We start from the raw sequence: 27,030 nt of genomic DNA, 5'->3' as shown, positions 1-27,030 counted from the left end.
CCGGCCTCCAGACTCACGAGGGAAACTCTCTACCGCGCGGTCCACCCAGATATCTTGCCGGCATCTGAAATTCAACATGCCCTGCCCTCCACTTACCTCCTGTGCTCTCCTCTCCAGACCCTGCTTCAGACCCTCCTCTCCTCCTGTGTCTTGAGTAACACAATCCGAACACACACCCAGCCAGACATCTGACTGGCCCTCAGTGGCTCCTCCCACTTCCATTAGCCACCAAGTTCTAGGGCTCTTCCCTCCTCTTGCTTTTATTCCAAGTGTTTATCATTTCTCATTGGATGGCTGCAATCAACCACACGTTCGGTTTTCTGGCCCCCAACTGGGTCCCCCCACGGACCCATCCTCCACGCCTCAGCCAAAGTGATCTTTCCAAAAGGTAAGTGGGTGTCCATCACCGTCCTCTGCAAAGCCAGCCAACGGCTCCCCACCACCTCCGCAGTGGCATCCCCACTCCTTAGGCCTCTGCCTTCCTTGTCATCCCTGCCTCCTGACTCCAGCCACCACAACTAGTTGTAATTCTCTAAACCAGTGATTTTCAAAATGGGAGAGCAGAGTCACCAGCAGCACCTGGGAAACTGTTAGAAATGCACATTCGTGGGTCCACCCCAGGCCTATGGGATCAGAAATTCTAAGGATGGGGGCGGCCAACAAGCCCTCCAGGCGATTCTGATACACTCCCCATAGGGCACCTGCTCTAAACTCACCCAGAGACTTAGTCCTTCGCTCCTTCTTCTGCCAGTAATGCTGCATTAGATGCCCCTTCTCTGTGCTCACTCTTCCTAGAACAGGTTAACCCTGTATGGTAATTATCCAATTTATTTCTTGCTGGTTGGTGAATATCTTCTTTTTTTCTTGGCCGTGCCGCATGGCCTGTGGGGTCTTAGTTCCCCAACCAGGGATCAAACCCGTGCTCCCCTGCAGTGGAAGCACGGAGTCTTAACCACTGGGCCGCCAGGGAAGTCCCTGAGTATCTTGAAGACAGGAATTGTGTCTTATCTGACTCACCCGTCCCACAAATCACTAGCTGAAGACAAGCCTGTCACTGGGATAGATGCTGGGAGTAAAACGAATCACTCTATCCTTTGCCTCTAGGGGAAGCCACCCGCTCACTTTGACCACTCAAAGTGTGACTGAAGACTCCACCGATACAATCTACACAATCCCATCACCAACCTGAAATGTGAGCAACTGAAAACGCCTGAACATAACCAGTCTGACATCATCTGGTAAATGACACGGAATTTTCGGTTTATGTGGTTTATAAAGGAAAACTTATATACTCCTCTTTTCTCACAGCAACCTCTAGAATGTGAAGAATAATTTATTAAGGGAAAGTACCAAAATGTTTAAATCCCAGATTAAAATTCATTATAGTTAGCTTATTCTAAATTACAGTAGAAGCTGAGTAAAGTTTCATATTAGCACTTCTCAGCCTTCAGGGTTCTTAGGAATCTTAGGATTTTGTTAAAATGCTAATTCTGATTCAATAGGTCTGGGTAGGGCCCAGGATTCTGCATTTCTAAGGAGCACCCAGGTGATACCCAGGTAACAATGATGCTCCTAGTCCTAGAACGACACTTTCAGTAGCAAGTAAAACTTCAACAACCCCATTTTTCATAGAACTATAAGTCTTAGAGCAATACAACCTTTTTTTAGACCACTTTGCAGTGAAAGCTTTCTCAAATGTATTTCAGGCTTCAGGATACAGATGGCACACTAAATACATTTAGTTCTATTACCTCCCCAAATCTCACTAGTATAACAAGGAAGAGAATTTTATTTCTTATAGACATAAACTTACAAAAACAAAGAGAACGTAAGTGGAAACAACAGGAAGAAAATGTTGGAAGCTAGAAAGTATCGAATAGATGAACAAGAGGTAATCGATTAGCAGACACAGGAAAGCAGACTCTTTACCTGCCGTTAGAGAAAGCCAACAAGCAACTCATCACAGAATCTCCAGAAAGGCTTAGGCAGTTGGGGCCCCAAACACCTCTGAGGGAGGGGAGAGGGTAAAGTGGGGCTAAAAATGGTGGTAGTCTGTTTACACCCCAAGCCCCACCCTTGCCAGCCTTGGGACTCCTCCAGGTCTGGCAGTAGTCGAAGGTTTATTCTCTGGAGAGAGTAAAACGCCGAGTACCAGACTCTCAGAGCGTCTCTGAGTCATACCAGCTTCAGTGGAGGCAGGGGGAGGCACTGAGAAGTTGCAAAGTATGAAGACACCTCCACCCTCACCTACACACTGGACTTCCAGAAGGCAGGCATCCTCCACAGGCAGGTGGGTTCAAATGGTCTTCTCGGGAGAATCTGCCCCACCCAGGAGGGACGCTGAAAGATACAAAGGAGCCCATGACATGTCAATCTAGCTAAAACTCTGATGTACCTGTCGGGAGAAGGAGGAGATGGAAATGGTATACGTGTGTGGTAGGGGTATGGGTGGAAAAACAAGCTAAAACTCTCTTCTTCCATAGTAAAGCATCAACAGATAATGCCTCAAGCTGAAAAACCGGCCAAAGAAATATAAGTACGTCATTTAGAGACGGGATATAACGACCAGCAAGAGTCAATTCATTGCAAGAACTGAAAGCAGTTGACTCTGGGGAGCAGGAAATGAACTGGGGGCGGGGACTCAGATGGCTTCTCCTAACAGGCCTTGTAGAACTATGCCCTGATAAAATCTGTAAAATTAATTAATACAAAATGAAATGTAATGCCCAAGCTTAAATTTTTTTTTTTTGGATGAGTCAGGCCATCACAATAAACACCTCTGATGTGTGCTACATCCTCAGGATCTAGGGTCTACACGGAAACAGGATGCTGAGGATCTGGGCCCTGGAGACAGGCTGCCTGGCTCTGAATCTCGGCTTTACCACTCACTGGCTGTGTGACCTTCAGCAAGTTACTTAACCTCTCTGTGCCTCAGTTTCCTCATCTGTGGAACCAGGATAATAACAGGATTATTTTGTAAAAATTGAATTATGTAATACCTATAAAGTGCTTAAAACAGTGTTTGGCACATAGTAAATGTTCAAAAGTAGCTATTCTTATTAAGGTATGTTTGCCCCTATAATAAAAGCCTCCTGACACTGTATTGATTTTGTCTTCTATTAGTTTACATTTCATTCTCCCTGTCCTCACCTTCTCTGTCAGTTAGCCAGCTGTCCCTCACCATAATAATCAGTGTGCCTTTCTAGGGTCACCCCTTCCCCCGCCAATGTGCAGCTTCTAATTGACAAGGCACATGGAAACCAAATAACCGAGATTAGAATTATGTATAAAATGGAGAAAAATGGGCACCACAAAATGTTCTGACGGTCTCTCTGTGGGGCAAATCTGCACATTTCCATATACGAGTCATCTATCTGACAATTCAGAACCCTTTGGGCTTACTTTCTAACTATCAACTGTAGGTCAGTGAGCTGGGTGACACTCAGGGAAACCAACCATCCCAGTTTACCTGGGACTGCGTTTTAGCACCGAAAGTCCTGCATACCTGGAAATCCCAGTCCCAGCACTGGTTAAATTACTTAACCCTTCTGAGCCTATTCCATCAGCTGTAAAATGAAGGATAATATTTACTTTGAAAGTCTACTGAGGATTAAGTGAGAGAATGTTCATATAATTCCCGACACATAGTAAGCTCTCAATAAATGATAGCTCTAGCTACTGGACTCAGTTACCTATCGTTATCACCAACTCTGATATCAGTGGCAAAATAAATTATCCTTAGAAACTTAACCTGTACCTTGGTTATTTTCTTACTGGAAAAATAATTAACCTTATATACAGTGGATCCCAGGAAGCTGAAATGTTTGCTTTCATGAATTTCCTTCCACCCTTTTCCTACACAATTTGTTTCAGGGACTAAGACTTGTTAAAGAAATGTAATATTTCAACAATGTTGACTTCTCCATGCATCTTTTCTACTACAGAAGCCCTGGGGTTCTTATGTTAGTACTTATGTTAGTAGTTGCTTCTAAACTTCTGGACAGAAATCAGCATTCCAACTCGCAAAGAAGGACATCAGACATCACACCTGAAATTCTTTTTTAATTTGCATCTCACTTTTTTCCTTCATAATGGCACCAAATCATTGTCTCCTAATGGATTAACAATTCATTCACTAAATATGTCCATTCTATGCCTGAAAAATAAGGGATCTTATCAACAAACAGATGAAATGTCATTCTGACCTCAAAAGCTGAAGGAAATTGCTCACATCAGGGCAGTCCACCAACACAAGGGCGAAGTTGCTATAAGAAAAGTTGCACGATTTGGGGTAGATAACTGAAAGGATCACAAGTTACTCAAAGCCAAGACATGGCCTGGGCACTCTAAGAGGCAGCAGAGAGCGTGAACACCCAGGCATGTAAGAGACTTCTCCGTCCAGGCTCCCAAGCTCCCACCTCCCATGCTCATACTTCTTCTGCCAGTGTCCCCACCCAGTGCCCAAGGCCTGTGAGCAAAACACTGGCGAACCACAGAACCTCCGAGGAGCCTTGAGACACATCTGGTCCAACTACTGAAGCAAGAGTGATTGGATCCAGGAGAGAACTTCTCCAAGTATGGTCTGATGCCCACTGGCAGCAGAATCACCTGGAGCACCTGAAGAAAATCCACCCAGGCCCCTGAAGGAGGATCTCTGAGAGGACGGCTAGGGAATGTGCATTTATAACAAGATTCCCAGAGGACTCCTGATTGTGCATAAAGAGGTTTGAGTGGAGACCACAGACAGCAAAACGCACAACCATCTCTGGGCAAATAACCCAGAGGGAAGACCACGTTTAACCTCCACCAACCTCAAGACTCCAAATCTGTAAAATAGGGATAATAATACCTACCTAGCAGGATGGTTGTGAGAATTAAATGAGACAACAGGTAATAGCTTCCAGCACAGAGCCTCACATGCAGCAGGTGTTCAACAAGTATTAACCCATCCCCCCCTTTCTTGTGTAGCAGTCTAATGAAGATTTATAACAAAAGTCCCTATTTTGAACAAACTTCACCAAGGAAAGCAGATGGCTAGCTTAAGTCCTGCATGTTAATGAGTCACCAACTAAAAGGCCGAGGCCAGCTTCTTTAACCAATGGTTGGGTTGTAAAAAGTACCTGTGATGGTGGTTCTCAAGCTTCAGTGGGCATCAGAATTATCTGGATGGCTTGAAAATACAGACTGCTGGGCCATCTCCAGAGTTCCAGAATCAGTAGTTCTGGGCCGGGGCTGAGAATCTGCCTTTCTAACAAGTTCCCAGATGGTGCCGGTGTTGCTGGTCCCAGAACCACACTTTGATCATCGCTCCACTAAAATCAGATTGTTCTGACAGTTTGTAATATAAAAAAGGAAAACGATGCTACATGCATTTCCTGTTTGACACCAGACTGGTTAGTTACATGTCAATAAAGAAAAAAGTAATAAACCCACAACTTCCAAGGCTGTGCCACCTCTGTCCCTGAGACTCTTTCTCACTACATTTTTCAAAAGGCGCAGAGAAAGCTGGGAGATTTGAGTGCCATCTCCCAGCTCCCCAGGTGGGTGCCCCTGAGTGAGACAGGGGATCTCTTTGAACCTCTCAGTGTATTCACCTGGGAACAGAAGTGGGCTCAGTCACTGGTTCCCAAACCTGGCTGTGCACCATCCATCACTACAGCAGCATTTTAGATAAAACATGGATTCCCCAGCCTTAATGCCAAGAAGAGCAAATTAAAATCTCCAAAGGAGAGACTGAAAAACGTGTGGTTTTGCATGTGTATTTTTTTTAGGTTTTTTTTTTTTTTTTGATATTTATTTGGCTGCACCGGGTCTTAGTTGTGGCACACGGGATCTTTGTTGCCGTGTGCGGGATCTTTAGTTGCAGCATGTGGGATCTAGTTCCCTGACCAGGGATCAAACCCAGGTCCCCTGCATTGGGAGCACAGAGTGTTAGCCACTGGACCGCCAAGAAAGTCCCTGCGTGAGTATGTTTTAAATAAAAGTTCCCTGTGTGATTTTCATGGGCAGCCAGTTTTGAGGAACCATTCCCATGGTGATCTTACAGGCCCCATCCAGCACTAAAGCTCTTGGACCTGTTTGATTTCTAAGTCCCTGTGTCTGAGTCTGTGCTTACCAAGTACCCTTGTCCTTTTATATTTGCTTCCCACAGAGTTTTTACCAGAGGAAGTGAGTACATTCATCTTCAAAGAAAGGAATCTAGTCTGCTTAACAGTTGCACTTTTCTCATGTATCAAACTGACATTCCAGTTTTAGTTCAAAAAATAAAGTCCAGGACTTCCCTGGTGGAGCAGTCGTTGAGTCCTCCTGCCAATGCGGGGACACAGGTTCGAGCCCTGGTCCAGGAAGATCCCACATGCTGCGGAGCAACTAAGCCCGTGCACCACAACTACTGAGCCTGCGCTCTAGAGCCCATGTGCCACAACTACTGAAGCCTGGGCGCCTAGAGCCCATACTCTGCAGCAAGAGAAGCCACCACAATGAGAAGCCCGCGCACTGCAAGGAAGATTAGCCCCCACTCGCCACAACTAGAGAAAGCCCGCACACAGCAACGAAGACCCAACGCAGTCAACAATTAATTAATTAATTAATTTTTTAAAAAGGAAACAAGTTTAAAAAATAAATAAATAAAGCTCAATGTAGGAAAAAATAGGAATTACATAGGACAATCTGTCAGGCAATCTTCTCTAACACCAGCTCCCTAGTTACTCTATCATTCATTTATTACCTTAGCATCTACCATGTGCCAGGCATTATTCTAGGTGCTAAGCATAGAGAGTTCACAAAACAGAAAAAGTCCCTGCTCTCATAGACAGAACAATTCAGTAGGAAGACACAGACAGTAATAAGTGAAGATAGAGATAAAATAATTTCAAAGAGTACTAAGTCCTGTGAAGACAATAGTGTAATAATAGGGTAGAGACTGACTAGAGACTACTTTCAACAGAGTGATCAGGGATTACTCTGCTGCAAGGGACCAGCCAGGTGAGGATCTAGAGGAAAGAATTATAGGCAAGTATAAAGGCTCTGAGGAAGGAAAGAACTTGGCATTTTTAAGGAACAGAAAGGAAGTAGATAAGGCTGAAAGATGGAGGCACAGGGATGAACTGAGGTCAAAGAGGTCAACAGGGCTCAGATCACGGAGACTCTTCCAGACCAGTTAGAACATTTGGATTTTACACCAACTGCAATGGGAAGTGACTGAGGAATTTTTTTTTTTTTTTGCGGTACGCGGGCCTCTCACTGTTGTGGCCTCTCCCGTTGCGGAGCACAGGCTCCGGACGCACAGGCTCAGCGGCCATGGCTCACGGGCCCAGCCGCTCCGCGGCATGTGGGATCCTGCCGGACCGGGGCACGAACCCGTGTCCCCTGCATCGGCAGGCAGACTCTCAACCACCGCGCCACCAGGGAAGCCCCGACTGAGGAATTTTAAACAGAAGAAGGATATGATCTGATTTACATTGTTTAAAGATCACTGGCTTTGTGTGAGGAATGGGTTATGGGTGGCACAGAACGGGGCCAGAAAAGCAGCAGGGACTTCCCTGGTGGTCCAGTGGTTAAGACTCCACGCTTGCACAGCAGGGGGTGCAGGTTTGACCCTGGGCCGGGGAACTAAGATCCCACAGGCTGCATGGTGTGGCCAAGAAAAAAAAAAAAAAAAAAGAAGAAGAAAAGCAATAGTACAGGCAAAAAAATGATGGTGGCCTTTAACTGGCAGCTGGCACACAGCCATAGCAGACAGATATTTCTGGACTGCTTTAACATAGGGGAAAATCATTAATATACTTGCTTCAATTCCTGTGATATTTCAGAAGAGTTCAAGGAAGAGACACTGCTGGTTACAATTAAGAAACATTTGCACAGGGGCATAGAAAGAACCAGCAGACCTGTCTTCTAGAACCGTCTCTGCCATCAATTTGTCATGTGACCTTGGGGACCGCTCTGAACCTCTGAGGTGGAGGGGAGGCTGGGCCCCCTTGTTTCTAAGGTGCCTACCAGCCCTTAAATTACACGATGTCGTAAGTGTAACAAGTGAGGTTTCCTTATCTGGGGGGCAAAATGGGCTGCTGACTCAGGGTTGGGGTTTTTGCTGTTGACTTTTAATCTCTCAGAGAGGCTCTAGCTAAGCAGGAAATGGGGTGTTAGTGAAGAAACTGGCCAGTCCTACTATTTCCTTGGGAATCTCTGAGGTCTGTGGCACCTCTGGCACAAGGGTACGGTGGCCAGCTGGGAATCTGTGAAGCAGACACTCCCGGGAAGCTGAGAGCTCGTCAGGCCGAGGGACTGAGGGCCCCATCTCTGAGGAATTCAGGGACCAAGGCTTCAGTCACAGCACTCCCTGCGGCCCTTCTGGCAGCCTTCCACCTGCGCTGAGTCACACGGCAGCCAGGCCCTGCCACCCGGCTCTCACTTCCTACTGGCAGGCTCTCCCCACACCATCCACTCCCCTCAAATGGTCCGCCTGGCACCTTGGTGAGGACCTCACTCCATGATCCCTGAGGGCAGGGTTCTCAGTCCCAACTGCCCACCAGCATCCCTGGTGGGGATTAAAAACTATGTACACATATAGATGCCTGGGTCCTACTTCACATTTAATGACTTAGAATTGGGGTGAGGGAGAGGTTAGAAAGGCAAGAGTGGTGGAGTTAGGCTTAGTTAACTTTACATGATGGAGAGAATGTGGAACTCAGGAAACCGCACACCAGAGAGGTTCAACGATGTGTCTAACGCAGGGTTTCTCAGCCTTGGCCCTACTGACATGGTGGGCAGGACTGACCCTTTGCCATGAGGGGCTGTCCTGTGCATTGTGGGATGTTTAGAGGCGCCCCTGGTCTCTACCCACTAAATGCCAGCAATAGCTCCCCAGGTGTGACAACCAGACGTGTCTCTAGACACTGCCCAGTGCCCTCTGCGGGAGGAGCGAGTCGGAACCAGCCCAACTGAGAACGCTGGTGTAATATCACTTAGTTAATTATTGGCAGTGTTAGAAGCTAAAAACCAATCCACTAATTCCTGCCTGTGTTGGTTCTTCCACGTTCCAGCAGGAGCTGTGGAACACAGGGATGAGTCACTCCCTGAGGAAATACCACAACCCACTTCACGGCCCTCTGTGCCTAAGCAGAGTGGGGGCAATGGAGAACTGACCTTGTCCCTGACGAAGGAAGCCCAGCCTGGAACAGCCAGCAGCTTGTTTGGCCACATTTGGTCTCCAGTATCTGACTAGAAGGACGATACCTTATCTTTTCAAGGGCTGCTAGACCTTTTTACTCATGCCTGGGGTTGCTCCCTTGCAGTGGTGAGATTCATTATGAAAATGATTCACACACTGCAGGAAACAAAGAAATCCCGACCACAACCATGGATTATATTTTAAAATTCTCAGGTGTATGCCTCATTCCTTCCTTCCCGTGTTAGGGCTAGTACAGCAAGAATTTAAACAATACCTTACCATAAGCTTTATTAGCTGACTGAGACCCTGCCTTTGTTGCAAATGATACAAATATACAGGAGATAAGTAACCAGCCATACTCAGATAAGACTTGACCAGCTGCCCATGAGGTGGGATCAGAGCAAGATAGATGAGCAGCAGTTAGTTAAGAACGAACAGATTTTTCAGTCTCTTGGCAACCAATTTTATTGTTATGCTTTGACCTGGCAGCTGGTAAGGCTTTATATGAATTAATCAACAAAGCTATGAAAAAAACAGGGTTAGCGGCTCTGAAATATGGTATTCTCGTGGCAGTCAGAGGAAGCATATTCGTTTTCAAGACTGCTTTCTCAAATAAGTACAAATAACTTTTAAACAGTAAGAAAATAACCCAGTGTTTCAAAAGGACACATCTCTAAATAGGAAGTCACATATACCTATCTACTGCATTGGTCCTTACCATGTAGCTTCCATATTTATTCTACCAAAATACAAAAGGATACGGAGTATCAAAGGAATAGGCCACACAAAGCAAGTGACTTACCGTGAGACAGTACTTGGTGGCTGCGGAATTATTCTCAGCAAGTCCTCCTAAATCAAAGCATCTTACAATGAACACTCAAAGGTGACAAAAATATTAACCAGACCTTAAAAGGAATAAAAACACATGGAAAGACAGGCTTTCTGGCTTTCTGGCATCACCACAGAAATACAACCTATGGTGGCTCTAAACAGTCCTATGGTTCTCAGAGAAAAGACAAGGGTATCCGTGAGGATGGCTTTGCCTGCCACATAACGGATCTAGGGACTGGAAGGACAGCAGGAGAATGGAGCGATCATGGGAGGGTGGCAAAAGAAGTGATTAAAGGTCAGCACAAAAACATAAGCAACTTACACATGATCTCTTAAGGGCAGACATTATGTAGGAGACCAACCACTGGACCCAGAGTTCCGGTTCTGGCTCTGCTACTAACTGTGTGATCTTAGAAAATGACTTAACATCTCTGGATAAAAATTTCCTTAACTACCAAACACTAGAGTAAGATAATCTTCTACTTCCTTCTAGTTCTAATACTCCTTGAGTTTACAAGCCCTCTCCTTCCTTAAGATGGACACATGTGCAATCAGCAAAGTGAGCCATAGCTCAGTCGTTCTTTGGACATTATCATGATCAATGCATTCCCTGTGCATAAACCTAGGTTTACCAAACCAGGGTTACCAGATTAGATTCAAGACACCAGTTGATTTTGCCTTTCATAAAAACAACTAATTTTTTAGCATAAGTATGTCCCAAATATTGCATGGGACATACTTATAGTAAAATATTAGTTGTTGGTCATCCAAAATGCAAATTTCTTTTTTTTTTCCAATTTGCTAAATCTGGCACCCTACCTCTGACCCCACGTTAAAAGTTCAATTTCAAGACTCAAAAGTCCGATTTCATATTTGTGGGTGGTGCCAAGCGTGGCTGAGGCACCAAATGGGAGGCCTTCTCATGGGTAACATACAAAGAGGCAAAAAACAAAACAAAAACAGGCAAGGAAGAATAACTTTCAACATTTCTTTTGAGTAAGTGAGGCATCAAGTTTTCTTTAACAGTAAATGAAATATGAGTGTTAGTAGACCTCAATCATACAAGAAAAACAATGTGGTGTGCTGCACAACCAGACAGGAGGCCAAAACGAGCTGGATGCTCACAGCTCCACACCTCTCACCCTCTGGACATAAAGTTAATTACAAACCCTTTATCTCTTCCTCCAACTCAGTGCTCACGGTCTGCTCCCAAGATAATCAGCTTAAGGGAAACCAGACCATAAACTGGAACTTCCTGACCAAGAGGCAGAGGAATAAATATGATCCAAGCAAAACCTGCACACAGTATAAAAAGCGAAGGCAGTGAAAGGGAAAAATTCCTCTCTTCAGAAGGCAATCTTGTTCTAACAATGGCAAGACAATCTTGCTGCCTAGGGGATCACATTTTTTTTTTTTTATTGTGGGCCAGCTTTATTGAGGCATAATTGACATATAAAATTGTAAGATGTTTAAAGTGTATATCATGGTGATTTGATATACATATACATTGTGAGAGGGATTCTCCCACCCATCCAGTTAATTACGGACTCACACTTTAAATATGTGAGCCCTGTTTGGTTTTTCAGGTGGTATCAAGCCTATCATAATTTATTAGAGAGAAAAATATATATATATATTCCATGTACGTAAAAATAATCCTTTTTCATAGTTTGTAGTGAAGATATAGACAGGGCACATTCCAAGATAAGTTTAAATAACGATGGAAGGCTAGTTCAGTTTTCAAAATAACACAGAAGATTGATTACTGTGCTGTCTGGGCCAGTTAATTCAATTCTCACTGAGAGAGGTCCGCAGGAAACCCCTCTCAACTGTTGCCAATATTGCTCTATCAGGAGCAGCAGGATGAGGTGGACTGAGACCAGATACTTATATCTATACACTAAGAAAAATTAAATATATGGACTAGAGGTTTCTAATGAGGAAAACAAATCCAAGTTTATTCATTAACTTATGGGTACATTCAGCAAGAGTTTATTGAACACTTCTTTTTTTGTCTAAGGCCACGTACACATAATCAGCTGACAGCCTAAAGTCGTCACGTCATTAAAGGCCAAAATGAGTCTCAGAACTGGCAATTTCAGTTAGAAGTCAGAAAAAGATTAAATTCACTGTACTGCAAAATATTCATTAGGAAATGAAATTCCATTTTCTCAAATTTCCAAGGGATTTCACTCTCTCCCTAGATCAGCACAAGAGACCGAATCACTGGAGACACATGCTGAATGCCCCCACCCAGAGAAGAGGTCTGCCCACTGCCACGGTGGGAAGGACCCAAAGTCCTCACCTTTCTGCTTGTTTGACCTTTCCCTTTCCAAGGAGGGTAAGGCCATTATCTTGAGGAAAATAGGAGAATAGAAGAGGAGAGATTTAGGAGTTGTGGTATAGCTATGGACATTGCTTCTCGGATAAAGTGGGAAGAAGAGTGAGAAAGAAATAGCAGAGTGATCCCCATTTCTCAGCCTCTCATTCCCTTTTCATTCACTCAACATGATTTTTTAGGGCTTAATATGTGCCGGAAACCATTCTAGGTGCTATGCCCACCATAGTGAACAAGACAAATTCCTGACCTTCATGGAGCTTGTATTCCACCAATAGGAGATAGATGTCGTGTACAACATCTGTGTGTGTGTGTGTGTGTGTGTGTGTGTGTGTGTGTGTGTGATGACAGTAAGTGCTATAAATACTCTAAAGAAAAATAAGGCAAGGGAAAGGGGAAGAAAATGATGGGGCAGGGCGGGGGTGGGGGGTGAAGGATGCTATTTTAGATGGGATGGTACAAGAAGGCATCTCTAAAGAAATGACTTTTGACTTGAAAGAAATGAGTGAGTAAGCTGTGCAGACATCTGAAGGAAGAACATTCCAGGCAGAGGAAACAGCAAATACAAAGGTCCTGAGGCGTGGCTGAAGCAGAGTGTGAAAAGAGGGGAGTGATAGAAGATGAAGCCCCCCACACCATGTAAGGGGACTGCAGGCCACAGTAAGGACTTTGGTTTCCTTCTGAGATAAAAAGCCACTGGAGAGCTTTGAGCACCGGAGTGAGAGACATAATTGACTCTGGCTGCTGCGTTGAGAACAGACTGTAGAGTGGTGAGGGTGGAAGCAGAGTGGCCCTGTAGGAGGCTTTTGAGTAATCCAGGCGACAGAAGTGAAAGGAACTTGGTGGAAGCAGGGGAAACTGTGGAAATTTCCTATCCTAGGTATAGACTCAAAATAGAACCAATGAGATCTGCTGAGGGACTAGATGTGGAGTGTGAGAGAAAGAAAAGAATCGGGGTGACCCTGGGGTGTTTAGCCTGAGCACCTGGAAGAGTGAAGTTGCCATTAACGGAGACAGGTGAGACTAAGCGAAAGCGGGTTTGGAAGAGGAAAAACAAGAGTCTGGTTCCTAGAGACTGTTGCCCACTTCAAGACCCTTAGATCTCTTTTAAAACCAAGGCAACAGAAATTGAGAAGCTGATCTTAAATTTCATATGGAAATTCAGGGAACCCAGAATAGCCAGAACAGTCTCAAAACAGAAAAGCAAAGTGGGAGGACTCACACTTCCCGATCTCAAAACTCACCATGTACATAGCTAATAAAGAGGCAAGTATGATACTAGCATAAGGATAGACATACAGATCAGTGGAGTAGAACTGAGAGTCTAGAAATAAACCCTCACATTTACAGTCAATTTATTTTCAACACAGGCACCAACAGCATTCAAAGGGGAAAAAATAATCTTTTCAACAAATGGTGCTGGGAGAACTGGATGTCCATATGCAAAAAAATTAAGTTAGACCCCGTACCACACACCATATAGAAAAATTAACTTAAAGTGAGTCAAAGATTGAAATGTAAGAGCTAAAACTATACAACTCTTTGAAGAAAACATAGGCATAAATCTTCATGGCTTTGGATTTAGCAATGGTTTTTTAGATTTGACACCAAAAGCAGAGAAACAGAAGAAAAAATAAATTAATTGTACTTCATCAAAGTTAAAAATCAAGGCAGGCCATGGAAGTTAAGGAAGTGAGGGAGTAAGGAAGAAAGAATAAAGGAAAGGAAGAAAGTAGGAATGAAAACTAACATAAAATATAGAAAAGAATGATGGTCAGTCAAGTCTTTCCAGCACTACATTAACCTTTCTTCATTTGTAACCATCTGCAGAAATTCTGTTTTCCAGACTGTGTTTTCCCCCTAAAGCAAGTTTCTAAGAAGGTTAAAATAAATAAATAAATGGAACAAGAACAGTGAAGCACCAAGTTATATCACCAATAATTATAGAAAATTTATACAGCAAAACACTACTCCCCTTCTCAACATCTGAATGATGAGCTGACCCAAAAGTGATAATCCATCCAGTAGGAAAAAATAGCTGTTAGCCCATAGAGGTAAGAAAGAGGACCCCCTGGCAGGAGATTAGGAAGTCATGTGGCCCGCAGGAGCCGAAATGCTGGGAAGGTGAAGTCAAGGGCTCACAAGCTTTCCTTCACTTCAGGCCTGACTTTGCTTAATCGGTGATCTACTGGGACAGAGACAAAAGCTTTGGCAATAGTTACCAAACGAGTCATCACACCAGCCCTACCACCAGTCAAGACCCGAGAGCCTGGCTGCCTGGTAGGGTTTTCTGTCTGATTGGCAGGGAAAGAGAGAACCCTCTCCCACCCGTGCAGTTTGCCCTTCCAGACCCTCACCAGCAAAGGTGTCAAGATGTTAAATCATTCAACCGACAACAAAGGGAGGGAGGAAAGAACGGCGGGGGATTGGGGGGCGGAGGGGGGGCGTGCAGGAGGTCTGGGACCTTCCTCCTCTCCTGCCAGAGAAGTTTCCTTCCTCCCACCCCGAGATGGGGAGCCTCGCACCTGGATGCCGCCCGGAGGTGACCTCAGCCCCGTCCCAACCTGGGACTCCACCTAATCAGCACCTCGCCCACCTCGCCCAACCAGGGACTCCACCTAATCAGCACCAGCACCTCGTCTCTGTCATCGTGGGGTCTGTGCTGAGGGCCTGGGAGAAGCAAAGCAGCTTTTCTGGTGGGCTCAGCCGCCCACAGGCGGGGAGAGAAGGAGCTGCAGCTCCACCCCCCGCCCCAGGGCCAGACCCTGCGCTCGCCCGCTCCGTCGCTCAGCCCCGCGGGGTGACTGGAGCCTCCAGGAGCCCCGGGCCTGAGCGCGCCTCCCCCGCCCGCGCCAGCCGCCTCACCTGCTTCGCCCGCGGTCCCCACGCCGCTCCTTCTGCGCGCGCCGCGTCCACCCGCTGACGGCCTTTTTTGGGTCCTCGGCGGGTATTTTCCGTCGGGCCCCACATCACTTCCCGTAAAGGAGAGCGAGGTGGGGGCGGGACCTCCTCTCCACCCTCCACCTCCCGCTTCCTCCTGTCACCTCGGCGAGCACCCCCGCCCAACTCTGCGAGAGCGCTTTGCGGGCGCCCTCCCCGCGCGCCGCCCCCAGCCCTGCCGCACCTGCCACGCAAAGGCCCCATTCGCCTATTTTTAATCCAAGTTGGGTCTCCCCTGCCGCTTCCCGGAAGGCGCGAAACCTTAGGGTGTTGTTTTCGTTCTGAGACACAGTGGTGACACAAACTGCCACGGGATCGGGCACTGCAAGGTATAGTTTGGTGCCTCTCGCCAAATCTGCTCCCCTAAAAGCCATTTTCTAAAGGTGTTTTCCAGGGCATCAGGTCGGTGTGTCCACCTTGTAGCCAGAGGTGCTGAGCGGCTGCAAAGTCAGCCCTGCCCGCGGTTCCTGAGGCCCGGGGGCGCTCCAGCTCACAGTGCCCCCTTGGTCCGGCTCCCCAGGGACCGGATCCGCGCTGGGCATCCGACTCTGCCACTGTCCATCCCGCCCCGCCAGCTCCTCACTCAGGGGGCCTGGACATGGCCTTCCTGGAGTGAGAAAAAGCTCTGGGATTCTTGAAAATGACCGGGGGAAGGGGGGCGCGGGGGGAGAGTAGTAAATTCTGGCAGGAAAAAAATATATTTCTGGAAGGAAATGACAAACGGGGTCTCTACTCGTACAGTCTAGTTCAGATTATAAAATCGCTCTCAGTTAAATTTCCAAGTATTAGAGCAATTCGTTAAAAAAAAAAAAGTACAGTACTTGAAAGAATAGCCCCTGTACGGAGAAGTCTACGAGCCTTTGCTGCCCCCCAGCGGCTTCCTTCTCTCAGTGCCGACGGTTTTGTGTGGGCCGCTTGGACCTGTGGCTGTGAGGCAGGTTGGGGCCACCAGGTTCCCACTGAGAGGGAGCCGAACTCTCCTCCAGTGCCCTGGGGGTCTGAACAGTGGCTTTTGGGCCTGCCCCGTGGGCTTTCCGGGAAAGCACTTCTGAACCAAATAATTCTACTTCTAAGCAAAAGAAAATGACTGGAAGCCCTAGTCTACTGTCTCTTGCTATCTGTGCTATCTCACTGATTCTTCTTGCACCACAAATTCCAGCTGTCTCAGGGCGACCTGCCCAACTCCATCACTCTTTCAGTCTATAACTACTTACAGTTTGCACTACAGTACAATTAGCTTCTCAGATTCACATATAGGATGAACCATATGAAACTGCCAAATATTGAATATACATTCAATTTAATAGTTCTAAATATAACACAGTGATCTCAAAGTTAGGGATAACAGATTTCACCATAGGGTGATGCTTTCAAGGGATGTTTCCCAGGGAAGAGAAAGGCCATCAAACTGTTGTTGATGGAGGTTAGGACAGGAAAAGTAGCCCGATATTCATGTGTAGAGGAAGTCTTAGGAGTCACTGATCAGCTAAGATCTGGGGGGCCAACAATGCAGCAACCGCTAATGGCTCATATAAGGAGAGCTCCCCCTTCAGCCCTCCCCACTCCTGCAGGGCTGTCACCAGGAGTTTACCAGGCAGGAGATCAGAAAATAGCGATGCTGTGGCCCATTTGTCGTCCATTCATTCATTTCACGCAGTGAGTCAAGCACTGTGTTAGGTACTGGAGAGACAATAGTGAACGAGGTAAATTGGTCCCTGCCCTCAGGGATCCTGCCCTCAGAGAAACCAAGTTAACTCCAGTGCAGTGAGATACGATCCTTGATAAGGGAAGTTAAAGAGTGTAACTGGAACACAGATAAGTGACACCAAGTCAAGACTTCCCAGAGATAATGATGTATAGATTCAGAAGGATGAATAAGAGGGGAAAAGTGAGAGAGGAGAGAATTTTAGGAAAGAGAGCAGAGGAATGGTCTGGAGGCAAAAAGAGAGAATGAGATATTGGAGCAACTGAAAGAAGTTCAGAAAAGCTGAAAAACTGAGTGGAAGGAAGCAATCAAAGAAACTGCAGAAATGAGCAGAGGCTGGAACATGAAGAACCCTGGAATGCTTATATTAGCTAACATTTATTGACCATTTACTCTGAATCAGCCCATATGCTAAGAACTTTACATGTATCACCTCATTTACGTCTCACAACTGCCCTATAAAATAAGCACTATTCTTGTCCCCATATTACAGATGAGAAAACTGAGCCTTAAAGGGATTAAGCAACCTAAGTTCATATACCTAATAAGTGGCAAAGCCAGGACCAGAACTTAGAACCCATTTTCTTTCTTTCCTTTTTTTTTTTTTTTTTTGTGGTACACGGGCCTCTCACTGCTGTGGCCTCTCCTGTTGCGGAGCACAGGCTCCGGACCCGCAGGCTCAGCGGCCATGGCTCACGGGCCCAGCCGCTCTGCGGCATGTGGGATCTTCCCGAACCGGGGCACGAACCCGTGTCCCCTGCATCGGCAGGTGGACTCTCAACCACTGTGCCACCAGGAAAGCCCTGAACCCATTTTCTTAATGGCTATAAGGCGAAGAATGGGCTGGGAAGGCCAATTAGCATGCTGAAGTCCAAGCGAGGGATATCTGGTTTAAGGCAGTGGCTCTGAGGATGAAGATGAATGGACAGATTTGAGATACTTAAGAGAGTGAATCAAGAAGACTTTGTTAGGGACTTCCCTGGTGGCGCAGTGGTTAAGAATCCACCTGCCAACGCAGGGGACACGGGTTCAATCTCTGGTCCAGGAAGATCCCACATGCCGCAGAGCAACTAAGTCCATGCGCCACAACTACTGAAGCCCGCGCGCCTAGACCCTGTGCTCTGCTGCAAGAGAAGCCACCGCAGTGAGAAGCCCATGCACCACAACGGAGAGTAGCCCCCCGCTCGCCGCAACTAGAGAAAGCCCATGTGCAGCAACGAAGACCCAGCACAGCCAAAAATAAAAATTAATTAATTAATTTAAAAAAAAAAGAGGAAGACTTTGCTGTAGGGGGTGAAGAAGAGGGAGGAATCCATGGAGACGCCCAGATCTGGTTTGGGCAACTAGGAAACCCTTGAGCAAAAGGAAGAAAGCAACAGGGAAGGAGAGTGAAATAGGCAATAATAAACAAGTTTAGGACATTTCAACTCTGACATACCAGCACCAGCAGAACATCCAAGTGAAACTGTTTAGTATGTAGTTGAATAAGTTGGTCTGAAGCACAGAAGACGTGAACTGGAGCTATTACCAAGGGGACTCAAAGACATGAGAGGCAGTGAGCTAGTCTAGAAAATGTGCTGAGAGGGCAAAGAGGGGGCTTGGTGCAGAACCCAGAGGATCACTCAGTATTTAAGGCATTGGCAGAGGAAATCCAAAAAGGAATTTGAGAAAAGTGTGTCCAGAGGAAAACAAAGAGAGAAAGTTATTACAGAAACTAAGTATATTAAACCCATCTTGTGCACCAGTTCAAAATCCTCCCCACACCACTTCTTACTCCAGCCACAGAACTGGTCACAGTATACCTCTTGCTTACAGCTCTGGAGCTTCTCTGACACTGCAGGCTGCTGCTTGAAACATGCAGAGTCCCAGCTCCAGTTACATTAATAGGATTGAAATGGGAGGTATCAGTACAAACTCATGATTTTTAATATGGAGAAATAGAGTTATGTATAGATATGTATTAAGTATATATTTTCCAGCTCCATCTGCTAAGAGGTCCTAGAAGCAAGTATATCATAGTAGCTATGAACACACTTAGCACTCAGATCTTGATTTCTAAATACCCTTTTCCAATAAAAGGAACCAAAGACATGATCTTTTATATATAAAATCCTAAAGAATCTACTAAAAAACTATTAGCGCTAATAAATGAAATATGCAAAGACGCAGGATGCAAGATCAATACACAAAAATCAGTTGTATTTCTATACACTGGGAATGAACAATCAAAAAAGGAACTTTTTTTTAAAATCCCATTTATAATAGCAACAAAAAGAATAAAATACTTAGGAGATGCAGGATTTATACACTAAAAACTACAGAACACTACTGCAAGAAATTAAAGAGGACTTAAATAAATGAAAAGATATACCATGTTGTTGGATTGGAAGACATAATATTGTAAAGATGGCAATGCTCCCCAAAGCAATCTGTAGATTCAATGCAATCCCTATCGAATTCAACAGTATTTTTGCAGAAAAGGAAAAGCTGATGCTAAAATTCACATGAAATTGCAAAGGACTCCAAATAGCCCCCAAAAAAATCCTGAAAAAGAATAAAGATAGGGATTCCTTTGTGGTGCAGCGGTTGAGAGTCCGCCTGCCGATGCACGGGACGCGGGTTCGTGCCCTGGTCCGGGGGGATCCCAGGTGCCACGGAGCGGCTGGGCCCATGAGCCATGGCCGCTGGGCCTGCACGTCTGGAACCTGTGCTCTGCGGCGGGAGAGGCCACAACAGTGAGAGACCCGCATACCGCAAAAAAAAAAAAAAAAGAATAAAGTTAAATCATACGTCCTGATTTCAAAACTTAATACAAAACTGCAGTAATCAAAACAGTGTGGTATTGCCATAAAGACAGAGATATAGATGAGTGGAATGGACTTGAGGGTCCAGAAATAAGCCCATAAATCTATAGCCAATTGATTTTCAAAAAGAGTACCAAGACCATTTGATGGGGAAAGAACAGTCTCTTCAACAAATGGTGCTGGGAGAATAGATATTCACATGTAAAAGAGTGAAGTTGGACCCTTTCCTCACACCATATATAAAAATTAACTCAAAATAGATCAAAGACCTAAATCATAAGAACTAAAACTATAAAACTCACAGAAGAAAACATAAGCAGAAATCTTCATGACCTTGGATCTGGCAATGGTTTCTTACATGTGATAGCATAAGCAGAAGCAACAAAAGAAAACTGTATTAGACAATCAAAATTTAAAATTTGTTCACATCAAAGGATACTCTCAAGAGAGTGAAAACACAATCCACAGAATGAGAGAAAATATTTGCAAACCATATATCTGATAAGAATATAGTATCAGAATATATAAAGAGCTCTTACAACTCAACCACAAAAAGACAATCCAATTAAAAAGCAGGCAAAGGACTAAAATAGACATCTCTCCAAAGGGGATATAAAAGTGGCCAACAACCACATGAAAATATGTTCAATGGCATTAGTCATTAGGGAAACACAAATCAAAACCATAATGAGATACCACTTCATACCCACTAGGTAGGCCATAACTTTAAAAAAAAAAAAGAAAAGACAAATAACAAGTGTTAGCGAGATATAGAGAAACTGGAACCTTTATACATTGCTGGAGGGAATGTAAAATGATGTAGTCACTTTGGGAAACAGTTTGGCAGTTCTTCAAAAAGTTAAACAGAGAATCGTCATATGTCCCAACAAGTTTATTCCTAGAAATATGCCAAAATTATTGAAAACAGGTATTCAAACAAATACTTGTACACAAATGTTCATAGCAGCAAAACTCCAAAAGGTTCCAAAAGGTGGAAACAATCTAAACATCCATCAATGGATGAATGGATAAAGAAATTGTGGTATATCCATACAATGGAATATTACTTGGCCACAAAAAGGAGTGAGGCACTAATACATGTTACAACATGAATGAAACTTGAAAGTATGCTAAGTAAAAGAAGCCAGTCACAGAAGGTCACATACTGTATGATTCTATTTAAATGAAACATCCAGAAAAGGTAAATCCATAGAGACAGAAAGCAGACTGGTTGCCAGGGCTGCAGGGAAGAGGAATAGAGAATGACTGTTTACTGTACATCATCCTTTTGGGGTGATGAAAATGTCCTGGAACTCGACAGAAGTGATAGTTTCACAACATTGTGAATGTACTAAATGCCACAGAATTGTATGCTTTAAAATGTGTTATGTGAATTTTGTTTCAATTTTTAAAAAAGAACCAAACTCCTAGAGTCAAAGCTTCGTCTAAGAAAAGGATGAGCCAGAAAGTAAAGAAGTGCTCAGAGAATGACAAGGACATATCAAAAGGACACAGACCCATCTGGGGGAGGATTATTCCTCAGCTAAGAGCTTGCTTATTTTAACTAGGACTGTCAATATATTTTTGTTTATAAGCTACATTAACAAAACTTACCTTTCAAAAATGTCCACTGTGAATGTCAAAGTATATTCTTGAGTATTTTATACCTAGTTGTAAACTTTTTTAAGAAGTCTTATTTTACACTTGTTAAACTACAAAATTATTTTCAGAAAATGCTTAAACATTACATTTTATATTTGAAATAAACATTTATTAAAAAAGAATACAGGAGCCAGCTTGAAAGGACTCCAACCAGCCAAATCTGGGACAATTTGAACATGTAGTGATTGTCAGGGTTGTCTTCATGGGCATGGAACTAGAACTTGACACAGGGCCCTGCACTCAGAATTTTAATGCTCTGCAGTCACTGTCTTAAAATTCTTAATAATTTTACCTTTGAATTTGTGTTTTATAAGTGAAATCTGATGGCACAATGGAGGATGCTGGAGGCTTGAAGCCTCTGCAGACACATGGCTCTGACTCCTGCCACTGCCCACTCCTCACCCCCTGGTCCCCTGGGCCCTACCCAGCCTTGCATTCACTACCTTACTCCAGGGCAGTGACTAAGTCACCTTGGCTGGGGGAGGCTCACATTCCGCCATCACCTTCCACCCGGCCAGGAGCGTGGATGTGAGAGCAGAAGGGATCAGGGTTGAGCCCATGCCCCATGGCACCATGGGGCGGGCAAGAAGGCAGGTATCACTACCGTAGTCTGTTAGCACCACAGTACATTCTATGTGCCACTCAGCAGGGGGCTCCTGCCACCACCACCCAGGAATCAAGAGCACCCCAGCATGGAGGCTACAATCCCTGGGGGGTGCACATTCGCCATGGGTTGGAGTGGTGGGTCCATGAGAAGAGGAGATTGACTTTCTCATCCTCACCCAGGGCTGTGCATCTTCATTCTGCACTAAGCCCCACAAATCATGTGGCTAGCACTGGTGACAGTAATAGACTGTAACTCACTGAACAAAATAGGAATCTGTGAATCATACTGACAGATCATTTCTGCAGTATTCCTACCAAAACGGTATAACCTGAATCTGTCTAATCATGAGGAAGCATTAAACAAACCCAAATTAAGGGAAATTTTACAAAACAGACCGGTATTCTTTAAAAATTTCAAGATCATGAAAGGCAGTGACTAAGGAATGAGAATAAATGAAACCAAAGAATCATGACAACTAAACTCATATGTAATCGTGAATTAGTTCCCAGACCAGAAAAAAAATTTTGTCTTGCTCTAAAGGACATTAATGGGACTTGGTAGAATTTGGATAAAATCTGAGATGAGATAATAATATCCTATCAACCTTAACTTCCTGATTTTGATTATTATACTATAATTATAAATGAGAATATCCTTGTTTTTAGGAATTGCACACTGAATACTTAGGGGTAAAAGGGAATCACATGGGCAACTTATTGTTCTCAAAGGGTTTAGAAAAACAATGTGTGTGTGTGCATCGACATACTCACACATATATAGAGATTAAAGCAACTGCAGTTAAATGTTAACATGTGTGGAATCTGGATAACAGGTATATGAAAATTCTTTGTACTATTTTTGCACTTTTTCTTTAAGTCTGAAATTATTTCAAAATAATATCTAAAAAGCTTTTAGAATTCTCTTCAGGAAATCCCATAGGATCAAGTTTAGTGGCCCCCTTGAAAATCTACCATTGTTTAGGCTTTCCCCCTTTAATTCTCTTATTCTCCCTATCTTGCCCTCCTGATCTTGGAGTTAGAATGGATTTGTGATGAGACTGCAGAACCACCACCTGATTATGTTACCTGGGAAGGCCCTGATGATACTCCTTTCACTGAGGCACTGGTGAGGAGGCCACTGACATCTCTGAAAAGCACAATGGTGGATGTCCTTTATGAGCTGAGACTGACAGAAGATGCTGCTGCAACAGGACTCCTGAGTATCAATTAGAAACAAAAGAATGTCCAAATGGCAAAGAACAGATGGCAGGCCATAAGTACTATAATGGGAAGCCAGGCTGGGGTGCAACCAGGGTGTCTTGACCCACAGAGATCTGTGATGGTGGCTTATAGGTCATGGTGTTCTGAAGGAAAAGATAGATGGGGTGTTTTTGTTTTCAGGAGAGAAGGGGTGTTTCTTGACTCAAATATTTTTTAAAGAAAATCAAGAACTAGTGAGCAGAAGGCTGTCAGTCTCCACAATGGCAATCATGGTCTTTCACCAGTTTCCTGATTTAAGTCATTTCACAGACTTAGAGCCAATGACTGAAGAAGCTGTATTCACCTGATGAAGATGAATACCACAAGAATTATACCAATGCCACAAGAATTATATCATAAACTTTCCTCTGCTCCTACCAAGAGACCAAGGCCTTCAACCAGGATAAATGTGCATTGGGGAAAGAGGAATTCAGACTTTGATGACTGCAAGATCTGAGTTGAAACTGGTACAAGGAGGCTCTAAATGCTACCACAGTCCCTCAGTTTAGAGTGGGGGCTTGTGGGGGTGATAAGATATGTGCACGTTTGGCCCAAATTTGTTTTACAGGACCCACTCTGTCATTCCATAGGATACATTCCATAGGATACATACATATACTCAGTAGCTGGCAGAAACCTCACACTGACCTTAAAGGAAGAGCCCCTGCCTTAGTCTGTGCAGACTGCTATTAAAAAAAAACACCATTAAATGAGTGGTTTAAAAAAACAGGTATTTTTTTTTCTTACAGTTCTGAAGGCTATGGTGTCCAAGATCAAGGTGCTGGCAGATGCAGTGTATGATGAGGCCTTCTTCCTGATTTGCAGACAGCCACCTTCTTGCTGTATCCTCACATGGGCAAGAGAGAGAAACAGCATCTCTCTTGTATCTTTTCTTATAAGGGAACTAATCCCATTGATAAGGGCTCCACCCTCATGACCTAATTACCACCCAAAGGCCCTACCTCCAACTACCCTCACATTGGGGATCAGGGCTTCAACATATGAATGGGGAAAAGCATTCAGTCCATACCACACCGTTATTATAGAAAGGACCAACTGAAAGCCCCTAAATCTGCTTTCCCTGGCTCCAATAGTAAATTAGAAGCGATTCAGGCAAAAAATTGCAGACGTTAATGCCACCTTCAAAGATATGAAGTATATGTGGGGGGGGTTCTCTCTATAACACCATTCAATTCACCTCTGTGCGCCCTGCAAAAACTAAACAGAAAAAGTTCTCGGGACGGATGGTGATGGTGGTCACACAACAATGTCAATATATTTCATGCCACTGAAATGTACACTTAAAAATGGTAAAAACAGTAAACTTTATGTTATGTATATTCTACACCGCACACACATGCTAGATGGATTATGGCAGGGAACAATGGACTACCTCAACTGCAGCTGCTATTCTGGATGCAGTGGGTTTTTTTCTTCTCTGACAGTTTTGTTGAGATATAATCTCACACAATAAAGCTTTAAAGTATACAATTCAGTGGTTTTTGTTTTTCTTTTTTTTTTTTGCGGTACGTGGGCGTCTCACTGTTGTGGCCTCTTCCGTTGCAGAGCACAGGCTCCAGGTGCGCAGGCTCAGCGGCCATGGCTCACGGGCCCAGCCGCTCCGCGGCATGTGGGACCTTCCCGGACCGGGGCACGAACCCGTGTCCCCTGCATCGGCAGGCGGACTCTCAACCACCGCGCCACCAGGGAAGCCCAGTGGTTTTTAATATATTCACAAAGCTGTCATTGATCACCACTATCTAGTTCCAAAATATTTTCATCAACCTAAGAAGTAACCCTATATCCATCAGCAGTCACTCCCTATCTCTTCTTCCGCTTAGTCCCTGGGAACTACTAATACACTTCGTTTCTACACATTTGCCTATTCTGGACATGTCATATAGAATCATACAATATATGGCCTCTTGTGCTCAGCTTCTTTCATGTTTCAAAGTTTATTCATGCTGCAGCACATATCAGTATTTCATTCCTTGTTATAGCTGAGTAATATTCCATTGTGTGGATATACCACAACATGTTTATCCATTCACTGGTTGAGACATTTGGGTTATTTTCACTTTTTGGCTATTATAACAATGATTCTATGAGCATTCATTTACAAATTTTTGTGTAGACATATGTTTTCACTACTCTGGGACATATGTCTAAAAGCAGAATTGCTGCGTCATATATGGTATCACTATGTTTATCTTTTTGAGGAACTTCCAAACTGTTTCACAGCAGCTGCACTGTTTTATATCCTCACCAGCAATATACGAGGGTTTCAACTTCTCCACATCCTTGTCAACACTCATTATTTGCCCTTTTTGACTGTAGTCATCCTAGTATATGTGAAGCGACATCTCACTGTGGCTTTGATTTGAATGGCTGCAGTACCTTTACCGGAAAAAACAAAAAACAAAAAACAACTCATTCCCTGGCACTTGTTATGTGACTACCGAACTGACAAACCAATCCTTCCCAAAAGGAGGATCAAAAACAGTTCAATTTCGCATGATGTTAAATAGGATTATCATTCCTTGGATAACAGGATTATATATTCTTGCCTATGGTCACAGGCAGGAATACACTTGACTGTGTATCCTGTGGCAAGAGTCTTTTTCCCTGGCCTCACCTTTGGGCAGGACCTTGTGACATGCTCTAAACCAGCAGACTCTGAAGAGACATTTGCCACAGCTGAGCAGACATTTACAATTCATGTTTCCTTTCAGTCTCTCGCTCTCTTAATCCTAAACTCTGTCATATCCTAGATAGGGGCTACTCCTTGAGCCTGGGGCCCACAATGAGAAGACACACAGAACAGAACCCCAGTCTACCGACAGACAAGCCAAGCCTGTCACACAGTAGATACTTGGTATGTGTTTTAAATTTACATATATTTTTCAGTGTGCATAGAAGAAAAACAGTCTCAAAAGCTCAAACTATTAAAGGTGCTAATTAAATCAATGTATACTGAAAAACAGTAATTTTCACTTTGTTCATTCTGTATTGTTTGGTTTTTTTTAATGAGGTGAACATGTACTACTCTGTAATTTCTTATTCACATTTTTTTTTTTAAATTACGTATGCTGGTCTCAACATAGTTTAGATTAAGTTACAATGAATTTATTTTTCAAAAAAATCAATAAGAAGAAATGAGTTGATTTAAAGCATTTTGTACATATGTGATTACATTTAAGCTTTCGTTGTTAAATATCAGTTCTTAGCGATTTCCAAAAAAACCCTTTAACTATGTGAATAGCTTCGTAATAAATTAACTCCTCCCTGACCACCATTATAATGCAAATTTGCTTGGTGGGTTAAGTAAACAGAGCTGTGGCTTGTTTGCCACCCTATGTGACACCACCTACCTTCTCAAAAACCTCCATTTGACCTGAGCCACCCCAATTCTCAATTTACTCCTCCATTCTGCCTGGGATGAGAAAGGGCTGGGATTGAAAGACTTCTAAAGTATATTAAAGCAGGCTAATTGTAGGCTGAGGGGCATCCTGCCTGAAGTTAACTTGGTTAATTTAATCTACAAACACAACTGTAAACAACATTCCCAGCTAGTTTATACAGTCTAGACTGCCAATGTATAGGCCACATTCCCAGAAAAAAGAAGCTTCAACTAGGAAATAAAATATTCCTTAAGACATTCATTTTTGCTTAAAAGGAAAGTACTAATCTGTCCTGGTGAAAAGACATAAAATGG

The 27,030-nt window shown here is 44.1% G+C and overlaps 1 protein-coding gene across 3 annotated transcripts in view; it reads right to left on the bottom strand.

Moving 5' to 3' along the window:
- RAB27A (RAB27A, member RAS oncogene family) overlaps positions 1-15,311 on the bottom strand; it is a 73,385-nt gene extending 58,074 nt beyond the window's left edge. For 2 of the 3 annotated variants that reach the window (XM_022579540.2, XM_089907178.1), the window contains exon 1: positions 15,204-15,311. The gene's annotated coding sequence lies outside the window, so the exon portion shown is untranslated. Of the gene's footprint in view, positions 1-2,247; positions 2,341-15,203 lie in introns of all 3 variants that reach the window. The other variant, XM_022579541.2, reaches the window with a different exon arrangement.
- Between the last annotated feature and the right edge of the window lie 11,719 nt (positions 15,312-27,030).

Source organism: Delphinapterus leucas, chromosome 2 (assembly GCF_059928025.1).
Source record: "Delphinapterus leucas isolate spDelLeu-1000000601 "Yukka" chromosome 2, BTC_Dleu_Yukka2, whole genome shotgun sequence".
Taxonomy (NCBI): Eukaryota; Metazoa; Chordata; class Mammalia; order Artiodactyla; family Monodontidae; genus Delphinapterus; species Delphinapterus leucas.
This window is presented reverse-complemented; position numbering and strand designations above follow the sequence as displayed.